The sequence below is a fragment of the Triticum aestivum genome, chromosome 2B (assembly GCF_018294505.1).
Source record: "Triticum aestivum cultivar Chinese Spring chromosome 2B, IWGSC CS RefSeq v2.1, whole genome shotgun sequence".
Classification (NCBI taxonomy): domain Eukaryota; kingdom Viridiplantae; phylum Streptophyta; class Magnoliopsida; order Poales; family Poaceae; genus Triticum; species Triticum aestivum.
The window spans coordinates 116,965,144-116,975,642 of NC_057798.1; the positions used below are offsets into that span (position 1 = coordinate 116,965,144).

Below are 10,499 nucleotides of genomic sequence, written 5' to 3' on the forward strand. Positions count from 1 at the left end.
ATTGTACATGTGTGTTCCATTGGGAGCAACATAAATTTCTTTTGCAAACATCAGAAAAAAGTTGTTAAAAAAAACAATCATGGCTATATCAAGGAAATGTTCATACTCGAAGATAGAGAAAACAGTAAAAGGTGGTGACAACTATACCTCTCCAACATCAGTCAACAACTCCAAAGTTCTAGCACTTGAAAGACTTTGAAGAATATGACGGCCACCTAAAATCTTCCTATCATTGCATTCTATATATCCACCATAGATACTGTCTTTACTGAAAATCAGGCCTTTACCTGTTGGCTACAGGCCCGACTCGACGAGTACTTTCCGTCGAGACTACTTCGTACGCAGCAGCCGCTAGCGACACTAGCTAGACAATTGATTCTGTCCGATGATGCGTACGTACACAAAGGAGCAAGCAGGCAGACTAGCTGGTGGATGGATTCCTCACGTACATAGCTAGGTCACTAGCACACGCACAAACGAAACGACCAGCCGCCGGCGTCTTCGATCGTAACTAGCACAACTCGCGGAGACACGCGAATACGCACGCGATATTATGGCCACGGGAGCGTGTCGCTCCCGTTTGATTCCTTTGTATTGATCTGAGTTCAAGTTACAGGGGTATACCTACGTATATATAGCAGCTAGGATCAAACACAAGCAAACCTACACGGCTACAAGTTCTAATCCTAGTATACTACGTGGTGACTTGCTCCTGTCCAAACCGGACTAGGACTACTCATCGTGGTTAATTCCAACAATCACCCCCCTATGTTCTCACTTCACAGCTTGAACATCGATCCTTTGCCGCATCTTCACGAACTTCTGTTGTCCCAAAGATCTGGTTAGGATATCTGCAAGCTGGTCGTCAGTGCAAACGTAGTTGATGTCGATCTTGCTTTCTTCCACACATTCCCTTAGGTAGTGATATCTCGTATCGATGTCCTTGCATCGAGCATGATGCACTGGATTCTTCCACAGAGAGATTGTAGAGTTGTCATCAACATTGAGCACCACTCGTTCCGGTTCCTTACCTGTGAGGTCAGCGTGTAGCCTTCCAAGGCACACGCCTTGACACACCGCGGTTGCAGCTGCAATATACTCCGCTTCACGAGATGATAATGCGACCACCTTCTGCTTTTGTGATAGCCAACTCACTATGCTTCCTCCCAAGAAATATGCCACGCCCGAGGTACTTTTACGATCGTCAACATCTCCTACCATGTTGCTATCACCGTAGCCAAGTAGCTCCACCATCTCCTTCTTCTTCTTTCTCAAATATACACAACCGAAGTTTGTTGTCCCTTTGATGTACCTGAGTATATTTTCCACAGCTGTCCAATGCTCCATCGTGGGTGCTTCCATGAAACGACTCACCATGCCAGCGAAATAGGCCAAGTTTGGTCTTGTATTTGTGAGATACCTCAACCTTTGGACCACACTTCTACACTCCATTGTATCAACCGCGCGTGCTTCACTTTTCTTTCTTAGCATAAGACGAGGCTTCATCGAAACATGACTTGGATTGCAATCTTTCATGCCACAGCTTTCAAGTACCTTCTTTGCATAGGCCTATCGGTTCAATATCCGGCGTATCTCGTAGTAGGGGTCCTAAGCTAGGCGTCTTGGAGCGATGGTAACATGAACACGGGGTTTTACCCAGCTTCGGGCTCTCTTGAAGAGATAATACCCTACATGCTGCTTTTGATTGTTTTCATACGGGTGTAGTACAGAGTACATGTATCTACCACGAGATTGTAGTAATGAATATGAGATTGTCTATTGACTAGCCTGGCCTCAGTTTATATAAGACACCAGAGGCCTAGGGTTTAGGAGAGTCCTTGTCTTGGGCGCCAAGTCTTGTGGAGTCTTCCTTGTATGCGGCAGGGGTTGTCCGAACTGCCCCATGAGTATGCGGCCATGGGGGTCCTCGACTCAATCTAACTGATTGGGAGGCGACGTGGTGAGTACCCCCTAGTCCAGGACACCGCCAAGGCCTCCTGGCATATTGTGATCGCCTCCGGCTTTTGCTGTACCTCGATTCCAAGGTAGTAACTCAAGAGCCCTAGATCGGTCATCTTGAATAGCTCCTTCATTTGTAGCTTGAAGTTGGAAATCACCTCTTCGTCTGCTCCAGTTATCAAAAGATCATCCACATAGATGCCCACTAGTAGACGATCCTTGCCTTCACCTCGCTTGTACATTGCATGCTCCAGTGGGGCTTTCTCAAATCCAAGAGAAATCAATATATGGTCAAGCTTAATATTCAATGCCCGAGGAGCTTGTCGTAGCCCGTACACCGTCTTGTGTAGCTTCAATACCTTGTGCTCCTCTCCTTCTTGGATGTACCCCAGTGGTTGCTTCACATACAACTCTTCTTCTAACTCCCGAGTCAAAAATGCGGAGTTCACATCCATATGATGTATCCTCCAAGATTCTTGACCCGTGAGAGCTATAAGTAGCCTCACCGTGTCCATCCTTGCAAGTGGAGCGAAAACTTGTTCGAAGTCCACACTTTGCTCTTGCACGTTTTCTTTAGCCACGAGTCTTGCTTTATGCTTCACCAAGCTCCCTTCGGCATCTTTCTTGACTTTGTACATCCACTTGAGCTCTACGACATTATGTCTGTTGGGAAGATCCACGAGCTCCCGCACTTTGTTGTCTCAGGATCGATCCCAACTCTTCATCCATAGCACGACGTCAACACTCTTCTCTCCTTGCATCTTCAAAATTTTCCGGTTCCTCGATGTGCAAACATCGTTGCCCTTTATACTTCATCTTCACAGAATTTATTCAAAGCGCTTCTTCCTGGGAGAGATCCAACGAGCGTCGTTCGTGTGCTACTAAAGATGACACACTTGCTCTGATACCAATTGTTGGCTACATGCCCAACTCGACGAGTACTTTGCGTCGAGACGATTTCGTACGCAGCAGCCGCTAGCGACACTAGCTAGACAATTGATTTTGTCCGATGATGCGTACGTACACAAAGGAGCAAGCAGGCAGACTAGCTGGTGGATGGATTCCTCACGTACGTAGCTAGGTCACTAGCACACGCACAAACGAAACAACCAGCCGCCGGCGTCTTCGATTGTAACTAGCACAACTCGCGGAGACACACGAACACGCACGCGATATTATGGCCACGGGAGCGTGTCGCTCCCGTTTGATTCCTTTGTATTGATCTGAGTTCAAGTTACAGGGGTATACCTACGTATATATAGCAGCTAGGATCAAACACAAGCAAACCTACACGGCTACAAGTTCTAATCCTACGTGGTGACTTACTCCTGTCCAAACCGGACTAGGACTAGGACTACTCATCGTGGTTAATTCCAACATTACCTTTGTATCCATACTTTGCATCGTCTGTAATCTCACTGTTTGCATAGGTATTGTCATCGCTGTCGATATCACCACCATAATCATAATTATCCTTGTAAAGAACATGCCTGTAAATTCCTTCAGCAAAACCATGTCCATATCCAAACCTTATAAAATCATCATATCCAACATCATCACTCAAGGAAGATTCATCATGAATCTTCGAGCTCTCTATCCAAACATTATCATCGCTATCATCCCCGTCATCATCAGTAGTTCCATCACAATAATCTTCATCACTGAAGTATTCAAAGTTATCACCCAAGAAAGAGTCATCAAGTATGATAGTAGCTGTGACAAGTGACCCCAAGTTCTTAAATGATGGGACTCAGACGTAAGGTGTGACGAGGTGCAGAAGTAGGAGGTTTGGAGCAGCAATGGAGAAGGCGCAACTGGCCTTGCAGTTGATCATGATTAACATCTTCAAAGAGGCCGACACAATCCTAGGGCCCATCACCAAGCAATCCTTGAGATCCAGTTCTTCCAAAGACGTGCAACCAGAAGAGAGCTGCTTGAGGGAACTGTAGTCGAGCCTGGCATACGACAACTTCAAGACCTTCAGGTGGCAAGAGCTGAATGACACGCGGTCCAACGACGCGATCTCCGGGTGATGCCCGATGAGATGGATAACCCGTGCGTTGCGTTTGATGGCGGCCCTCATCCACGCGTTGGCGTCATCATCGGTGAAGCCCGCTTCTTCGTTGCTCGACCACAGGCGGAGCATGCACACTGGCGCCGATGCGTCCCGGAGGAGGAAGAGGCGGTGCACGAAGTAGCGAAACTTCTCAGGCGGGTCGGCGACGCGGCCGGAGTAGTGGCGCACGCGGAGGTCGACGCAGGGCGCGACAGAGGTGGCGCCACTGCCGCGCGAGCACGCAGGTGCGGACCACCTCCCACGCCTTCAAGAATGACATGATATGGTGCAGAAGCTCGTCCGGGAGGATGCTGAGTCGGTCGGGCTTGGCGGCAGCCCGGACGGCGCCGCGGCGCTGGCCCGGGCGCTGGGTGGTGCTTTTTATTTTTATTTTTTAAAACGAAGGCTCAAGAAAGAGCCTGGCTTTGAAGTAACAAAGCCATCAACCGGCCAGGGTAACAAGAACACCAACTTACAAAGAAAAGCAAGAAAAGAATAAAGTGGCTGATACAAGGAGCAAAGCAAAACATACTCAAAGGCAGCAGCGATAGCAAGCACGCCATGCTACCGCCATCACCCTACATGACGACCTACACCAACCGGACAAGCTACGGACTTGAGAGGATGCACCACCGCGCAAGCTTCGTGATCGTAGGCAAACTTGAAGACATAACTTACACTCCTCTGGAACTACCACTGCAAAGGGCCCCTGCCCTTGTTGGGTTAAGCTCATCCGCAGCGGGGCTGTGTAGTTTAGGGTCATTCTGCTTTTCTGTTTTGTTGTAATAATGTGTGTGCATGGTCCTGTCATGCGCATGCACGTAGATGGTAGTGCGCGGCGTGCTCGCCCACTCCTCAACTCCTTCCTGTTTTCTCTCCCGGTGGACTTGGTGCTTTGATTGTGGGCGTGGGATGGCGCGACCGGCTCGGATCATGGCATGCCCACCGGGAGTTGGTTAGCTAGGCTGTTGTATCTAACATATAGGAAGGAAGAGAAATAACAGAAAAAGCTGTGTGGTTTGATAGCGCAAACTCTCTCTCTCGCGCGAGTTCACCTTCCTCTCTCCCTCACACTCGATCCGGCAACGACAATTGGCATTAGAGCCCAGGGTGTTTGATCCTCGGAGCGGCGGCGGTGTTTGATCCACCGTGGTCATGTCTGGCGACGAGTCGGACGGGAAGAGCAAGGGCGGAGCTAGGTCACCGACGCAGTCACCCTCGTCCAAGGCGCCGGTCGCGCGCCTCACTGGCAGCGGCAGCAGCAAGATCCACGTGGTGGAGCGCGTCGTGCGCGAGGAATCTTGGGCGTCAATGATGCTCACCCGCACCAATTACCAGGAGTGGGCACTTGTCATGCAGGTCAAGCTCCAAGTCGCTCGCGTCTGGGATGCGGTGATCGTAGACGGCGCCGACGAGAACAACGACCGGCGCGCGTTGCAGATTATCCTCACCGGCGTCCCGCTGGAGATGCTACGCGTGCTGGCCGCGAAGGACACGGCAAAGACGGCGTGGGAGACGATCAAGACCATGCGGATGGGCAGCGAGCGCGCTTGTGAGGACAAAGGCGCAACTGCGTCGACGGGAATTCGAGGATCTCCGCTTCAAAGACGGCGAATCCATCGAGGACTTCGGGCTGCGGCTATCTGCCCTCGTCGCCGACCTAGAGCTGTACGGCGATCCTGTAACCGAGCACAAGGCGGTGCAGAAGTTTCTCCGTGTGGTCCCGCGTCGCTACCGCCCGATGGTGATGGCGATCGAATCACTGATCGACCTGAAGACCATGTCTGTAGAACAACTGGTCGGTCGTCTATCCGCCTGCGAGGATCAGTACGACCTTGATGACGGCTCACAGGCCACCGGGCGCCTGCTGCTCATGCATGAATAGTGGCTGGCTCGTGAGAAGCTGGGCGGCGGTGGTGGATCGTCGTCTGGCGGTGGCGGCAGCGGCGGCAAGAACAGATCGCCCGCGAAGTCTAAATCTCAGGGCGGTGGCAAGGGTGCACCCGGGAATGCCGGGGCAGGTGGCCCTGGCGGATCTGGTGGCAAGAAGAAGAAGGGTAAGTGCCACCATTGTGGCATCCCAGGGCACTGGAAGAAAGAGTGCCGTACATGGCTCCGCGAGCAGGAACAAAAGGGCAAACCGGAGCAGGCAAACCTGGTACAAGCTGATGTCGAGCATGATCACGGCCTCTACATGGCCGTGGTCACCACAGTCGACACTTCACAGCTCGTCGCGCCCCAGGAGGTGTATCTCATCGAGGAAAAGGTTCTGCCCGTGCCGTCTCCGGACGGTGTGTGGTTCTTCGACACCGGAGCCAGCAGTCACATGACGGGCGAAAGGGGTGTGTTCTCAGCGCTGGATGAAACCGTGCGTGGCACAGTACAGTTCGGCGACGGATCTGTGGTGGCTATACTGGGACGAGGATCTGTGGTCTTCCGTTGTCAGAGCGGAGGCCAGCGCGCGCTCACCGGGGTCTTCTTCATCCCAAGTCTGCGCACTAACATCGTCTCCGTCGGGCAACTTGACGAGGCCGTCTGCATCATCGTCATCAGGGACGGCGTCATGGCGGTCCTCGACCCGTCGCGGCGCGTGCTGGCGCGCATCAAGCGCTCCTCCAACCGTCTATACACAGGAGCTCTCGCTATGGACGCGCCGACGTGTCTGATGGGGATCGGGGATGACGAGGCTTGGCGGTGGCACACGCGCATGGGGCATCTCCATTTTCGCGCGCTCCGGGCCATGGGGACCAAGGAGATGGTTCGTGGCATGCCCGTGATTGATCGTGTGGAGGAATACTGCGATGGCTGTGCCCTGGGGAAGCAGCACCGCGCGCCGTTCCCACAGGCCAGCGCGCACCGGGCAGAGCGCGGCCTGGAGCTCATTCACACCGATCTCTGCGGCCCCATCGAGCCCATGACGCCGGGAGGTAACAGGTACTTTCTACTGGTGGTCGATGACTTTAGTCGATATATGTGGCTCGAGCTTCTGAGATTGAAAGACGAGGCGTACGAGCGCTTCAGAAAGATCCAGGCCACGGCAGAGGCAAAGGGCCAGTGCAAGCTACTGGCTTTCAGGTCAGACCGCGGCGGCGAATTGAACTCCGCCAAATTCAGAGGCTACTGTGAGCAGCGCGGCATCCAATACTTCACCACCGCGCCGTACTCCCCACAGCAAAACGGGGTGGTCGAGAGAAGAAACCAAACGGTGTTGGAGATGGCGCATTGCATGATGGAGAGCATGTCCATGCCGGCGCTGTTCTGGAGCGAGGCCGTACGGACAGCGGTATATCTTCAGAATCGCGCGCCGACGAGGAGCCTGGATGGTGTCACCCCTTATGAGGCGTGGCACAGCCGTAAACCCGCGGTGCATCACCTGCGCACGTTCGGGTGCACGGTCCATGTCAAGAGCGTCGGGCCCGGCATCACCAAGCTTAGTGACCGCTCGATGCCGATGGTGTTCGTCGGCTCCGAAGAAGGCTCCAAGGCCTATCGCGTCTACGACCCTGCAAGCAAAAAGGTACGGGTGACGCATGATGTGATCTTTGAGGAGAACAGGCCCTGGGTGTGGCGAACTCCGGGCGCGGCCACTGATGCCCCAACGCTGACTACGTTCACTGTGGTCTACACCACAGAACATGGCATCCAGGAGCGCGACACTGGGCTGGATGCGTCGCCCCCAACGCCACGGACTCCGGCGAGGCCTGCCTCCTCATCACCTGTGACGCCGCCCTCTGCAGCAGGCGGCACGTCCTCGGCATCCACACCCTCGGCAAGCACGCCAACAACGGCCGCGCCCAACACAACTGTCAGGGATATTCGCTGGGCCACGCCGCTGAGCCATGATGAGAATCGCCGAGACGTGGACACCGGGGACATCAGATATCGCCGCATCTCTTGCATCATGGATGAGACCGAGGGGGAGGCCGTGCACGAGGCGATGGAGCACTGCCTGCTAAGCGTAGAGGAGCCAGCAAATGTTGGTGAAGCTCTTGAGGATGCAGTGTGGAAGAATGCCATGGACACTGAAATGGACTCAATCACAGAAAACTGCACCTGGGAGCTGTCCAATCTTCCTCGAGGGCACAAGGCCATTGGACTCAAGTGGGTGTACAAGGTTAAACGCGATCCCGACGGCAAGATCCTCAAGCACAAGGCCCGGTTGGTTGCAAAAGGCTATGCACAGCGAGAAGGGATAGATTTTGAAGAGGTTTTTGCACCAGTTGCACGCATGGAGACAGTGTGGCTGTTTCTTGCTCTTGCGGTGCACTCCAACTGGGAAGTACATCCTATGGATGTGAAGACAACCTTTCTGAATGGAGAGCTCGCTGAGGAGGTGTATGTGGCACAACCACCAGGTTACACCGTGACCGGGAAGGAGGATTAGGTGCTAAAACTGAAGAAAGCACTCTATGGTCTCCGTCAGGCACCGAGAGCATGGCATGCCAAACTGGATGAATCTCTTTGCTCGCTCGGTTTCAGAAGAAGCCCGTTGGAGCATGCTGTGTACAGACGAGGCAATGCTGTTTCCTACTTGCTTGTGGGTGTCTATGTCGACGATCTGATTATCACATGCACTAACACATCACACATTTTGGAATTCAAGACCCAGATGCAGAACCTGTTCAAAATGACAGATCTTGGCTTGCTGAGTTACTACCTGGGAATAGAGGTGTCCCAGTTGAAGGAGGCAATCACTTTGAGCCAGCGTGGGTCTGCTGAAAAGATACTGGAGATGGCCGGAATGAGTGAATGTAATTTGTCTCACACTCCCATGGAATGCAGACTGAAGTTAAGAAAAGAAGATGAAGGAAAAGCTGTTGATCCTTCACTCTACCGCAGCGTGGTTGGAAGCCTGAGGTACTTGGTTCATACCAGGCCAGACATCACACATGCTGTGGGCATTGTCAGTAGGTTCATGGAGAAGCCGACCACGACACACTGGGTAGCAATCAAGCAGATACTCATGTATATTCAGGGAACACTGAACTATGGTTGCTGCTATGTGCGTGGTGGTGAAGGAAGACTGATGGGCTACAGTGACAGTGATCATGCTGGTGACACTGGAGATCGTAAGAGCACTTCTGGGAATGTGTTTTTCCTCGGGGAGAACCCCATCTCTTGGACCTCCCAGAAGCAGAAGGTAGTGGCGATCAGCTCTTGTGAGGCTGAATATGTGGCAGCCACGGCAGCAACCTGTCAGGGTCTCTGGTTGAACAGGCTGATTAGTGAGACGAGGGGCCAAGAGCCAACGAAGTTCAAACTCTTGATCGACAATAAGTCAGCAATTGCTTTGGCAAAGAACCCAGTTCATCATGACCGCAGTAAGCATATTGATGTTAAATACCACTTCATCAGAGAATGCATTGAGGAAGGTCAAGTTGAAGTCGATCATGTTCGGACAAACTACCAGCTAGCAGATGTACTGACCAAGGCTCTTGGACGCGTTCGTTTTGTGGAGATGCGACAGAAGCTTGGAGTCAGGGAGATCGGCGGAGAGGGCTGAGCTTAAGGGGGAGAAATGTTGGGTTAAGCTCATCCGCAGCGGGGCTGTGTAGTTTAGGGTCATTCTACTTTTATGTTTTGTTGTAATAATGTGTGTGCATGGTCCTGTCATGCACATGCACGTAGATGGTAGTGTGCGGCGTGCTCGCCCACTCCTCAACTCCTTCCTGTTTTCTCTCGCGGTGGACTTGGTGCTTTGATTCGTGGTCGTGGGATGGCGCGGCCGGCTCGGATCATGGCATGCCCACCGGGAGTTGGTTAGCTAGGCTGTTGTATCTAGCATATAGGAAGGAAGAGAAATAACAGAAAAAGCTGTGTGGTTTGACAGCGCAAACTCTCTCTCTCTCGCTAGTTCACCTTCCTCTCTCCCTCACACTCGATCCGGCAACGACAGCCCTCTCATCCTGGCTCGAAGGATGCCGCACCGGCAGGCGGCAGCTTGGTTCACCCTAGAACCCAGATGGAGACGTCCAAGCTGCGCATGGAGAAGGAACTAGGAGCAGACCTGCTAGCTCAGAGCACACCATTCCGAGCACCGTCGTCGTCCGCGGTTAAGCCACACCGAAGGGCTAGAGCTGTTGGCCACCATCGCAGCGCTGGGTGGTGCTTCGGCGCATTTCGTCCAGCAGAAGACCTGCTTTAGCGACAGCCCGACGCAGGCTTGTCAGTCGGGATCTTGTAATCTCTGGGGAAAGAAATGATGGAACGGAGCATAACATACCAAGAGAGACTGCTTGAGATGGCCTAAACTTGGTGCTTCAGTACTGAACTCCGCCGAGAGACACTCACGTACTACACAAGAGCTAGCAGAAGCACTTGATTGGTTCCTGTACAAGCATGCACTAGTACATGAGCCAGACTTGTAGTACAAAGCTGAGGATTTTTAGAACCTTCATCAAAGGATATGTAGTGCATCGTCGTTTGTTAAGGAAACTGACACAAACAAACCTCAGAGTGGAATGTCACAAATTCTCCAAATCCA

At 52.6% G+C, this 10,499-nt stretch overlaps 1 pseudogene; it reads right to left on the reverse strand.

Annotated features, from left to right (window-relative positions):
* Positions 1-215: 215 nt before the first annotated feature.
* Positions 216-5,172, reverse strand: LOC123039072 (F-box/LRR-repeat protein At1g48400-like; annotated as a pseudogene).
* Between the last annotated feature and the right edge of the window lie 5,327 nt (positions 5,173-10,499).